Genomic DNA, 14,053 nt, shown 5'->3' on the forward strand with positions numbered 1-14,053 from the left:
GTATTTTATAGGAAATTCTTTTAAGTCATTTTTTTTGTCATAACATATTAAAAAAAAAAAATTTAATTTTTTGCTGTTTCAGTGCGTTTGTTTGAGTTTTTTTTTAATGTGTTTTATTATTGTTTCTTTTTCTGAGTCCGCACTATACACTTTACGAAAATATTTCGTGCATTACGCGAAGTTTTGGAATATTGAAAACCTACAAAGTTGTCTCATAAATTCACACAGCGTGAAGTATTTTAGATTTTTGTATCGCGTTCTTAACCGATTTTCAAAAAAGGGGCGGTTATTAGGGCGTAGATTTCATAAGAATTATATACAACTACCTAACCCTCAGAAGTTCACAGAATTTTTCTAAATTCCCACAGTTTTTAAATATGTTTTTGTTTCAGTGCTTCTCACACATTTTCAAGATCAGTTATTTGTTGCTTACACAGAATTTTTTATTTTTATAGTATTTTATTCTTTAGATCTTAACTTCAGTATTTTCAATGATTTTTTTCATTTAAGAAAAATGTTATTTCCTTTTTTTTCCCTTTAATAAGTACGTGTTAAACATTTTTTCAACTTTACCTTGACGTTGAGAAATCACGATCACGATTTTTTAAATTTCACACTTTTTGGAGCAATTTTCTTGCTGCATCACTTAAAATTCCTTCAGTAATCAATAAGATTTTTTAGAATATCTTCTGATGGCGTACTCTTTTTGAATACAATTTGTTTATACACTTAAATTTTTTTTAGAAAATTAGAATCCACTATATTTTTCATCTACATACATATGTAGACCGATGTTACGCACATATTTTTTCACTTAAGTCTCTTCTTTCTTTTTGTTGAACTTTTCGCCTGAAATTCCTTTATCAGCACAAATAGCAAATTTTTATTTTCATTAAACACTGTCTGTAATTGTTGTTGTTTCTAAAGCTCTATATAGCAGTAGACACTTTGTTTTTGTAATAACTTATATACAAATTGAGTCTCAATAATTAATGAGGAGAAACACGTCCTTACACGCGCAGCCATCAAACGTGAATGCCTGTTGAACGCGTCTCTCCTGCGCTGCTCACCACCACCATGAACCACTGTCTGCCAATGATACCACTGCCAATCACAGGCAACAACACCAACAAATGGTAACTCAGCACACAAAGCGACGCTCGGCGACGTCCCGTTTGACGACGTGGACACGAACGAAGGGGAATTACCGAAGCTTCATGAAACGAGACAAGGCGAGGCGAGTACATCGATCATTCGTATTCGTAGATACATATATATTTACATGTATACATATATTTTCATATCGGTGTGTTTGTGTGCGCACAGCGACGTCCTACAGGCGAAGGAGGCGTAAAAGAGTAGAAAAAAACTTGAATATTTCCAACCACCACCCCCCTTTTTGATTTACTAATTTTATTGTATTTGGTACACGACTGGGACTCGTCCAATTCATATTTGCTTGTCGATCGTTCGTTTGAGTTACTCATACGCGCAGGCTACAAAAGTGCTTGGTGATCCGATATATTCGTTTCATATGTACTATACGTAGGTATGTTTTGTGAGTGTCTGTTTGTTTGTGTATACCACCCTTGTGGACAAGTGAAGTGGTGAGGGGGATGTGTCGGCGGACGACTTTTTAACTTCGCCTCCTTTTTACGCCACTGAGATGTGTGTTTATGCATGAGTGTAACAACTTGAAAAAGCAATGGTAGTGCCCCTCACGGCACAGAGATTTATCGAAGAGGGTAAATTCCGTTGCCGTTGCTCTGTCACAATTAGCAGCGCTGCTTTCGCCTGTTGCTTTTCAGTTCGTAAAAAAGGGCGACCCCTTGATTTGAGTTTGTGTATAGATGTGTGCTTTTCCTATTTAAGCAAGTGAATATGTGGCTTTTGTGGAGGGGTTGACACGCAGGCACTTTTACGCGAACGATGAATAAAAAAATAAGTAAAATATTTGTATGTGAGCCTAAATAGGCGGAAGTCAATTTAAAGGATTGAGTGGAAAATATTCCCTTAATACTATAATTAGATGGAAGCAGCTTATTTAAATTTAAAATTCATCTGAAATACTTTACAAAATTAAATTTCTATAAAGAAATCGATTTAAGCAAAAAATGTACAGATTTTGAAAAATTTGAAGCCATTGGTTTAAAAAAATGTGTGTGTAGAACTAAATGCGACGACAAGCTTTTTGCTTAGCGATGATATTTTGATGCTTAACTGCTGGCTTTTAAACACTTACGTTGTTGCAGTGTTTGCGCTGTAAAAGTTGATATTTTTCCGCTCGTTTTCCACTAACGCTATAACACTTCATTAATTCCACACAATTAGGTAGCTCCAAGTATTTTCCCTTCAAAGCACATTAAATACTTTCTTTAACAAGCATAAAATATGCTATACAATATTTTCCCCCCCAACACACGTTTTTGAATTTATCGCGCCGAGCCTGTATTACGTTACTATATTGCACACAATTTTAAAAAATATAAATATATTAGTTGTGGTTTGATATATTTTTCCACTTCTCTTCTCCCCTTAATCAAATAACACACGCGCGTACACTGGATAACCAACAACACCACTATAACACACGGCGACTAAATTCATACTGCTTGGCGAGCCTGGCGAACAAGCGTAACGAAGCAGCAGTGACGATGGCAGTGGCAGCCATCAGCCAGCACCAGCGCTAGCAGCAGTAGCCGCAGCAGCAACACAGCAACGGATGATGAACGAATCGTTGCGAAGCGGATTGTGGTGAAAGAGGCAACGACGAGTAGCACTGGCAGCAACAGCGCGCGATCCTCAGTCCTCTCAAAAAAGGGAAATTAATGCACACCACAACCACACATAAGCAGCAAGCACTCAAGGTACTTAAGCAGCGAGCCACGAATGCCCACACATACATAAGTGTGAATACGCGAATGTGTGTCGAAGTCAAAAAGTCACTTCTGCTGACTTGACTACCAATACAAAATTGCATGTTGCCTTTTGTTATTCTCCTTCGCAGCAGCAGCAACAGTCACAACAATCAATCCTACGCATTTCGCCTTTACGCGGCCGCGTTTTCTTGCTACCCTATCTAACCAACGTGTTAGTTTATCGAAAGGCAGCAAAGTATTGCATGCCGTAGCATAGAAATCCCACAAAGCTAGCAACAACAACACACATTCATACAAATAATAGCAAAGCAGAACCGTCGACTTCGACAACAAACACAACGTAGTGTGCGCTGCTCAGCTCGACTCAGCAACCTCCTTTTCCTGCTGCGCTAAGTGCGACGAGTGTGCAAGAAGGATAGATAGCATGAGCGCGAGAGCTGAAGCGTGGCGGTATTCACTACGCTCTCACAACTGGTATATGTATGCATTGAAGATTGGAAAGGAAAATATAATACGTATAGAAAAAATGATTTTTCCAACTCGCAGCAAGTAGCCTGTGAGCCATCACGAAAGTAGGGTGGCATATCTAGGCTTTTATAAGACAGAAAGCAATCATTCTTTTTAGTTTATGTGGTACATTACGACTCCGCTCTGCGACAATGAGTATAACTTTATGTCATCACTGCTTACGCACACCAACTCAACCACTCTCTTGTTCTCTCTTCATCTCTGTTTTACGCTATTACACCACACCCCGTTAGGTGTTCAACATCTCCTTAGCAATCTTTTAATGTTGTTAATGCTGTTGTTTCCTTCATAACCCCATTCGTATGCACTTGCCGTTCCGCTTGAAAGCTCCTCAGCAAATATCAATTTAGTACGCTCTGAACTCTCTCTCTCTCACACACTCTTATGCCTCAGCTTTGGTATTTTGTAGACTTCCTCAGACTTGTCCGTTTATAATTCAATTAAATTCTTTTGAAGGTAAATGCATTTCAAGCTGACCTTTTCTTTTCTGTGTATGACCTTTTTTTATTGGTTTATTCCAAATTTTAACTCTTTCTCTAATTGACTTGTGCATGAAATTTTGAATGAACTGAAAGCTTTTGAGCGTCAAGTCTCCAATTGGGATATGATCGTTTCTCCTGGCGAAGTGTTATTGAATTTGTGAGTGTGTTCGCCCGTGTATATTTGAATATGTGCAGGTTCGGATTTGTGGGTTTGTTACAAATGCGCTCTTTAATGTGATTTTTTACAGCCATTCTCATTCTTCTGTTTCCAATATGGGGTTGCTTTCCATGAATTTGCGCGGGGATACCATAAAAATATGTATGTATGTCTGTGCAATTTATTTGAATTAATAAGGGAAAGTCGATTATTTGATTCATTCTGTAATTTTTTTTATCTTCTATGACTTGTTAGTCAAATTGTGTTCATTTCTCAAATCCCAACTAAATTCAGGCTATATTAATTTATTTTTAAAGAGTTATAGTAGTGACAAAAAAAAGAAATTATTTTCATTAAACTTTCACAAAATAAAAAAAAAATTATTAGAATTTGTTTCCAATGAAAATCCGGGACAGAATTTATGAAGTCTGAATATTTCTCGCGTACATATTCAACCCTTCAATGCGGGTTTTGATAATTACTAAAGAAACCAAACACCGATGAGATTTATTTGACGCGTCCTTCTTATCCATTTTGTCCAGTATTCGTATTGTGAAGTACGGTGCATGTAAACCACTTCTCTCAACACTTATTATTTCAAGATAAACCAGAGAGTAAGGCCAAGTTTATAGTCTAAGATACCAGGGGGAGATTCTAAAAACCCATTTAGAGAACTACGCTATCTTTCAGGTGAAACTATTTCGTATACGAGTACGAATGCATGCATTCCTCTAACTTCACGGCGACAATGGCTGTTTTCCCACACTAAGCAAATCAATCTCAACCTTCTTTTGAGTGAACAGCTCTCTTGGAGGGACAAAAGTTTACTTACGGTTGAATGTTCGCCCAAGAAAGATTTCACTGTAATTGGCGCTCAAATCCTTTATTAACGTTGTTGTTCCACAAATGTTCCTACAATTTTATGCCGCCCTTGAACTGCAGATGGTTTTCCATGAGGAGTTTTGTTATTGAAATATATTCGGAGTTTTATCATTCCCTGCTGAGGGGCGACCGCTATTAGAAGAATCTTTTCTATCATTTTGGTCTTTCGCGCTCAGAGTGGCTTTCAAACCCGGGTACTACTGAAGGGTAGGTAGGTATATTGGGGAAATGGTTGAAGTACCAGTCTGACATTCCCCAAGTAGCAGTAAAACGCCGCTTTGATATCATGACTTTTAGACCTCCAACGGGCCGATTTCTACAGCCAATCAGAGCTGTTGATGTAATGGAGAAGTGGGATTTAGGTTGGAGCACTGCCCCAGGCTGTCGAAGAAAAGAGCACCTAGTGACCTTAACTGTCTAGCTGCCAAACCTGGACATTTACAGAGAAAGTGCTCAATGGTCTTTTTCTCTGAAAGGTAGCTTCTGCAATGGGGATTAAATGAAAAACCTAGATTTCTACGTTGGTGTCGATCGTCCAATAGCCGCTAAACAATGGCTGGAGTTTGGAAATTTAATGGCGTGGAGTCCCCAGAACTTGCTGCGCCCTGCGTCGATTGTACTGGGGTCAAAGGGCTTTCGAAATAGCACACGAAGAAATGGGCCTTCATCTGTTCTGCGCTTTTCTGAGAAATAAGTCGGTAAACACGTACAAATCTATTTGGCTAGTGTGAAAAGTTCCCGATTTATTAGTATGATGTAGCCCATAGTAAAATGTCCGTAGTTTTTGGTTGAGCTCAACATCTGAATGTAGTTGCCTTCGTGACATCAATGTGAGACAGCACTGGAAGGCTTGACAGATAGAAGTAGCAAGACCATCATTAAGAGGAACTTTGCCTCAGTAGAGGATAATTTGGGTATGCCTGCTCGGATGTTAGCTACTGCCTGTAAAAGTGCAGCCGCAATAGGTGTTTTATGATCGCAGTAGGGAATAATGTGCACAAGAACCCTGGGAAAATTTAATTTCATTCATTATTTCTATACATTCTTACATCCCAATCGCTGATCTCTGAAGCCATACATTCAGATTACCAGTCGATACAAACATAATCGCAGCCATCGCGGTTGCTCAGGTGCGTGCACAAGACGCTTACTGGCCAAAGCTATTGGCCATATATCTTTCTGCTCATTGGGCTGATCTGACACGTTGCCCATAATTACGTTTTTCTAATAACTTCTCAGCGTTTCTAGCCTTTTTCAATTATATACACATACACACACACACCCTCATGCATTTCAAATACAGTGTATAGTATGTATCCAAGACCAGACGGACATCTACTAGATACTATTGTACCTGTGAGTTATTATAAGCTTTTATTTTTTCCCACTTGCCACTCGCATTCTGTGCCGTTTTCTATTGCCACTGCTTTTGCGGTTTGCTGCATACATTAGCGTGTTTTTCTAGCTTCCCCACTTCCTTTTCTAATGGCTTTATGTACATACACACGCACATGCACACATCTACAAACATACATATAAAGCTAATTAATTTTTTGTTGGCGCTGCTCTGGGCTCAAATGTGCTTGTGGCCGGTGAGAGGCGCGTATTGCTTGTTCTCCACGGTGGCGCTCTGCCTGGTGTAGAGTTCTCACATAGGGGAGCAGCGGATGCGTGCTTGCCTTGTGGGAGCGTGAGTGATTTTCGAATGCTCTTGTCTGGTGTAAAAGTTTCATTGTTGTTTTTGGGGCACGTGTAGTTGTGTTGTTATTGTGTGTTTTGTTTTCGTATTTTTATTGGTTTGCTCCAACTGTTGTTGAGGAAAAAATTCCTTTACACGTAGGCAGTGATCGCAGTACAGCGATCAACAGGCGTATTTGAGCCAGAAAAAGCTTCGGCTGAAGGCAAAGTATAAGTAGGGTATGTACGTATGTATGTACAATAGGTAAAATTGACTGTTTATTAGCAAACGTACACATGTATGTATATATATATACTATATATGTATATGCACGTATATGTATATGTATGCTCACATGTATGTATGTAGTTATGAATGTAGTCATAAGTATCTAATATCCGTCAGGTATACATGTGATTGTTATTTTGAAGGTATTTTCTCATTCGCTGTTGCTGTTGCCTTTACAATTTTATTATTTCATGTTTTCGGTTCTCCTTTTCCTTTTTCGCACCGGCATTAACCACAAGGTGTTCGTCACTATGCTGGCATCTATTCATCTATTTATCTATGGCTTTCATAGTGATTTGCCTCTCACTGCTGCCTTGTTCCGTGGGCTGTGAGGTGTTGCCTCATACAAGGCACTCAAGGCGTTCAAGGCAAACACACACACATACACATTGTAATATGTAGATCGCTTGTCGCGGCGGATGGATGGCGAAACAATCAACCAACCAACCAAACAGTCATACCAACCCAGCAAGAGCCGAATCAGTCACTCAGTCACATTAGCTGGATCGAACATGGTTGAGGACGAAGAGGGCTTTTGACGTTGCACCACTAGGCGTATTAGTTGTTTGGCCTACCGTGCACGCGCACACACACTCACATACACGCATGTGGGCACACCATAGACATGACAAACTCATAATATAGTTACTTTCCTCCTCCATTCTCTAGCTGGTGATTAGAGGGTCGACAACGACAACGATAAATTCGGACGATCGCTTCGGTGCCTAGGAACGTATACGTACTCTGCCTGATGACTGGTGACTCTGTGACGACGGTGATGGCAGCAAAGCCAATGCTTTCATAGCTAGCAGAACTCAGTTCGCTTGTCGCCTTTGTCGCTACGCTTGCCACCGCATTCGTTTAGCTTTCGCTGCGCTCCCTCCGCTAGTTGTTGTTGCTGGTGCTGCGACTGATATTGATAAAAACAGGCATTCATGCATTTGTGTAGGTCTAACCGAAAGTCGAGAGGAAGTAATTGAGAAGGCGCAAGAGTCGAATGTGAAGTGAAAAACAGACTCGAAAGCATAGCACGCAATAGGGCAAGGCAAACAGGCAAGCAGGCAATTCGGTAGAAATGTACATACGTGTGTAGCTCTAGCTAGATCGCTAGATCGGTGGATGTGCCGATGGGAAGGGAGGCGACAAATCAACCAACTAGCCAGCCAGCCAGCAAGCAGGCAGGCAGGCGAGATTGCACAGGCTAGGCAGGCGGCACGGAATTCACGATACGATTCAGTGACTACGCCGCGGAATCAACAAACGAAGAGCGCAATAGACGCGCTCAAAGCAACGTAGTGATGGCAATACCACAGCAACACCACAACCAACACCATCACCAATTATAACAACTAACTATATGTGGTGGAATTCGCTACCCTGACAGCGTAGTCCGCGATAGCAGCAGCCGATACCAGCGCCCCAGCGGTTTTCCATATATGTAAGTGTAAGCGCATAAATGGATACGAGTGTAGGCTATAGAAGGCTCAGCAGCCAATCCAACTATTACCGGTGTACTCAGCATTACATACAAGCATACACTTTTATATGGTACATATTTTTTGCGCCTTACTCTCTGTTTAAGCGGTTGTCATGATCTGTTGCGTATGTGTGGGGGTGTGCGTGTGTGTGGGTTATGCGGTAATTAGAAAATAGCGCTACTTGTTCAGTTTTAAGGGTGAAGGGGGCGAAAGGAAATTCTGTAAATAAATTGATACCCCTGCACTTTTGCGCAAGGGTATTCTAATTCTGTTCACATAACGGTGGTATGTAACAGTATAAAGGAATTGAGATAGATATATAAGTAGATAGAGACAGATATGTACCAAAATGCTCAGAATGTTGAGAGAAGTCGATTTAGTCGTGCCTGTCCATTCGTATACACGACAACGCGAGCAAACATTTATATATTTCAGTAAAACTTAGATCAAATGAAACTTCATCGTCCCCCGTAACGGCAATTTTCAGAACCGAAAAAAAAGTGATATCCCTGTTATAAATGAAGCAAAGTTACTCAAATTTGGTGCAAATAATGCACCCAAAAACAGAAAAAAGATACAAGTAAAATTTTCAAAATTGGGCGGTTCCACACCCACTTCTGGGTAAATGTGTGCATCTCGATAAAGGCTTCATAAAACACGCCCAAAGTAGGTCCACGTACTGGATCCCACCTCATTTAGATCTGACAAAATGATTATTTAGATCAAATGGAAACCACGCCCACACTTTATATGTTCAGCACAAATTTCCGTCCCTACGTCTGATATTACAGGTTATGGCTCTCATTGTCTATGAGTGTTTCTTGGATTCCAAAACCTAACAGCCAATCCAAATTAAAAATATTACTAAAATGTGCGTGGGTTTTAAAGTGCGGCCCGGAACGAACTTAGCCTTCCTTACTTGTTTTTTTTTTCGTTTAAAGAGGGAAGTGAATGCAGGAAGTGACGAAATAGGGTGCTCTTACCAGGCTATGCATAGACAAACAGATATAGGGTGGGACATCTAACGTTTGAAACTTGAAATGCTGATTGTTTCTAATGCGAAATGGGTCGTTTTGCGTTTGAATAATGCTTGCTTTGCGCTTGTAAAGTGGTGAACCGTCTTCCGAAACGGCAAGAAAATTACGTTCAAAATTCGGTAGAAGAGAATCGCCCGTGCATTTTGTGCATTAATTTGTGAAGCGTGTGCGTGAAATTGGATCTCTATTGGATACAATGACATGTTCTCGCGCACACCTAAAAAAAACCGCTGCTGTTAAGTGAAAAATTGGGTTCACAGGCCAGCTGCCAGCCAGTGAATTGAATAGTGTTCCATAATTAATCGCAAATATTGTATTTCCAATTAACCCTTTTGCATTATGCGACGGAATAATACGCGAACAAAAACTCCCTCTTATCACCAAGAAATCTTTTTCATTAGAACAATCAGTATAAATCTTGCCGACGCAAGGTGTTTTGAGTACACTGCGAATTTCAAGCGGTGATGCGAAAGGGTTAACAAAAAACCCACAATGGAAAAAAAATCGATTCTTAGTTAAAGCTATTTCAAGTTTCAAACGATAGATGGCCCACCCTGTATAAACATGTTTATATGTATGTAACAATAAATCTACTGCTTTGGTTTGTAGCTGAAGTAATAGTAATTTATAACAAGCAATATTGCATTAGCCGTTGCACAAATTCATTAAATTCATGAAATAGGTAGAAATAAGTCTAAAGCTTCTATTTACAATTATCGTACTTTACTCTTTAAATTCGATATTATTTCCGTCAAATTCCGAAAACATCCCTTGAGATAAGTTTAGAGTCCCGTAAAGTGTCTGCAGAAAAACGCCCTGCTGATCAAGCGGTCGGCCGATATCTGGCAGACTTTCTAGTTTGTACGCAATCAGGTTGCTCGTTCGACTATTTTTTCGGTAGCGATTAAGTTGGTTTAGTGGGCGCACCTCCATATGTTTATGAGATTTAAGAGATGACGACTAAAGAATCGGCCGATAAAGTCTGCGGTGGGCGGCGGCTCCTAAACGAATTTTAAAAGAAAATCTTAAATTTTAGAGGAGGACTTTGTTCTCTGTGATGCTCGCTTGTGTGAAAAAGTGAAACCTTTTCGAATATTTTTTCTCAAAATTCCTCCTTTGTTGAAAATGCTTATAGTCTCTATTGGATTTACCGCCAAATATCAATTCTGGAGATTAGCGAGGTCTACATTTAACCATAAGCTGAACTCAAAACCTAATTTCAATTTATTCACTTTATGGCATGGTATGTCTTACCGACCAAAGGTATACTATTTTGCATAAAAGGAATATGGCCTCTATACCCGACTGGGTTTGTGCGATAATGCCCGGATTCGAAACCCGTTGTGCGCACGAAACACCAAAACGATAGAAAATATATTCTACGAATAGCGGTCGACCCTCGACAGGAAATGGCGAGTCCCGAGTGTATTTCTGCCAAGAAAACCATCTGCATACATTTTGTTGAACATCATAAAGATGCACGACTCAATTTGAAGGAGAAGCTCAAAAAAACACCCCAGAAAGGATGTTGGACAATGGAAACTAATGGTACGGTATGCCAATGGTAGACTTAAAAACAGATCTCGGAAATTTCATTAAACTTTTCACTGAACAAATGGAAATAAAATGGACTTTCAAAGGAAAAAGCTGGGTATGTTAAAACTGTTGTGACCGAGAAGTTCACAACAGTCAATGAAACCACCAGATTACTGGAAGCCATAGGAAGGACATAACATATATGGTATGATTTCTGAAAGTAAAACGATTATCGATCACAACTCCTAGAATAAGTCGGTGATTAAATATAGTAGAGATTTAGATAAAGATCTAAAATTGATAGATTTAGATATGACAGACATGAACCTGTGCCATTAATAAAAGGAATAAATAAAATTGGACCATGAATACCGCCACCTTGTGTGACACCCGAGGACTCTACAGAGGGAAACGATTTCAAATTTTTTATTTCAACAAAAAACAATCTTCTCGACAGATATGAAGAAAGAAAAAAAATAGAGAAAAAAAAAATAGAGTGGTACGTGATACAATCGAGTTTATGTTATAAAAATGCAAAAATGGGCTTGCGAGAAGTCTGTATAAATGGTGTGCATTTGCTACGATGATTTTAGAAATTAATTGAGCTTGTTTTTATTTCAGAGTTGAACCAATTCCAATTTGGGGAGAACGGGTGGGTTCATCTGTTGCGTAAGCCTAGCGGTCAACAATGTTGTTGTTCACTCAGCATCTACTCAGCCTATCCGAGAATTACACATTGACGAGGTCGTCATAAATGAAGTTCTAATTGAAATGTAAGGAAGGAATCTATCTCATAATCGTGTTTCTAGCAAAATAAATAATACAATACAATGCAAAAAATGTATCCTTTGGGTCGAATAAGATTTGTAAGATGGCCTCGCGTCAACTCAGCGAGTGCTGGGTTAGTGCGCTAACGTGTAAAGTCGCGAGATACTTCTGGTTACGGCATGGGGTGGTCGAGGGAACTTCTGAGACTAACAAAGTCGCAGCTCTCGAATTTGGTAGGTGTCCTTACCGGGCGTTGTCCGGTAGGTATCTATGCGGTCAAATTTGGGATCGCTTCAAATTCTTTTTGCATTCAAGATGAAGTGAAATCATTTCAGCACCTTCTCCTCGGCTGCCTTCTCTCGTCGGGCTAAGATTCAGACACCTGGGCTCTCACTTTTTTGCTATACCAGTGGATATTGCAGGTTTGAACATTATATAATATACCTGGTGAATTTCATTAGCAGCTTGAAGCGGTTAACGCAATGTTAGCCGCCCATTAGTTGTCATCGTCAACCTGTTCGGGGTTTTCCTCGTCTGTTTTTCCCTCTGTATGGCATTACAATGGATGAATTTGACGATTTGCCTAAGTGAACCCTTGCTAGGAAAGCCATTTATCCTAACCTAAGATCTGTAAGTAGTAGTAAAGTTCCCTCTCTGAGAAAACAACTACACTAGACAGGTTTCTCATCGTCACGTAGTAGTTTTGATATTGACAAAAGTGTAAGGTTATTGTCGAAGGAAAATGTACAATATTTAGAACGAGTTATGGAGCGAGTACGGTTGTAAAAACAAAGGATTGATATGCTATGAGGAAGACGCGAACGCAGTAAGTTCCAGTAAGTTCACTCTCGTACATATGGGCACAAAAGTTTGAACCCTGAAAGTTTTCAGCCTATAGTTGCTGGTGGTAATAGAGGAAAGGTAAGGACTTTAAGATATTAAGTCGAGGCAGACTTGGTTCCTGACGTCTATTCAAATAGCATAGCATAAGTCATAAAACTTTATTGTGATTACGAACTGCCAAAGCACCCCATAAAGTTAAAAGGTCAAATGAGTTAGTTCAGAAGAACGTCGGCTCATCGTAAAAAAAACTATAAAATTTTTTTAAACTCCAATTGAGGCGCATGTTTCACTATTTTTATTCAAACTACGGCTTTTAAAAATTAGGTATATTTGAAAAATTAAATCATTTGTATGTCCACCATGAGCACGTCTACAGGCTGTCATACGAGAATTAAAATTTTTAAGAACTTGCTCACATATTATGGCATTGAGTTCGGCAACCTCGATCCGAATGTTGTGTTTCAGTTCTGGAATCGATGTTGGCTTATTCGCATAGACTTAATTTTCAAAACACCCCCGGAAAAAGTAGTCTATTGGAGTTAGATCGCATGATCAAGGTGGCCAGTTCATGTCACCCTTACGTGAAATTAATCGACCGGGAAACTTAGATCGCAATAATGCAATGTTTTCCCGTTGTGTGACTTATGGCTTCATCCAGCTGAAAATAAAGATCGCCTATGCTTATCCTTCAAGCTCTGGCCCCAAAAAATCTGCAATCAGTTGTCTAAAGCGATGTCCATTGACAGTAACAGCTCTTTCATTTCCACCTTCGAAGAAAAACGGGCCAATTATGCCACCAGCCTAAAAACCACACCAAACAATACATTTAAGTGGATGCAATGATTTTACCGCGGTCGTCGTAGCCGAATGCGTGCCTACCATTTGGGGGGGCACAGGTTGGAATCTCCGGGCATGAAACGCCAAATCACAGAAACAGCTTTTTTCTAATAGCGGTCGCTCCTCGGCAGAAAATGGCAAACCTCCGTTTGAAAAAAACCTCCATTTTTGGAACAACATCAAGTGGCACGCCACAAATAGGAGGAGTTCGGCCAAACATGAGAAAAAGAGGGTAAAAGGGTTTTTTCTATTAAGATGCGACTTCATGACTAAAGATGATTTCGCGTGAAAAAAAGACGAAAGGAACCAGTTCACGAAACGTATGCGTTTATATTGGTCTGTTGGCTTCAATTCTTGTGTTAATTGAATTCGGTAAGAATGCAAATGAAAATTCTTATCTAAAATCCGATCGACAGTCGATTAGTGAATGCCTAATTGTTTATAACGTCGAGATATCGATGGTGAGAGTTGTTCAGCAACACTTTGTGCTACATCAGCTATATTCTCAGCAGCACGGCCAGTCTTTAGTTTGCCAGTCCTTTTACTATTCCCAATAGAACCAGTTTTTTGAAATTGTTTCATCAATATTTAAGTTGTCGACTCATTCGGACGATTACCACCAAAAAAATTACGAATTTTGCGATATGTTGCCCTTAAAGA

The 14,053-nt window shown here is 39.7% G+C and overlaps 1 protein-coding gene across 4 annotated transcripts in view; it reads right to left on the bottom strand.

Annotated features, from left to right (window-relative positions):
* Positions 1–14,053, bottom strand: part of LOC128865902 (protein tramtrack, beta isoform) — a 103,695-nt gene that overhangs the window by 48,904 nt on the left and 40,738 nt on the right. The window contains exon 1 of one of the 4 annotated variants that reach the window (XM_054106300.1): positions 2,243–2,632. The exons of 1 other annotated variant lie outside the window; for it this stretch is intronic. The gene's annotated coding sequence lies outside the window, so the exon portion shown is untranslated. Of the gene's footprint in view, positions 1–573; positions 1,358–2,242; positions 2,793–14,053 lie in introns of those variants that run through there. 2 more of the 4 variants (XM_054106309.1, XM_054106335.1) reach the window with 2 other exon arrangements.

This window comes from Anastrepha ludens, chromosome 2 (genome assembly GCF_028408465.1).
Source record: "Anastrepha ludens isolate Willacy chromosome 2, idAnaLude1.1, whole genome shotgun sequence".
NCBI classification, from domain to species: domain Eukaryota; kingdom Metazoa; phylum Arthropoda; class Insecta; order Diptera; family Tephritidae; genus Anastrepha; species Anastrepha ludens.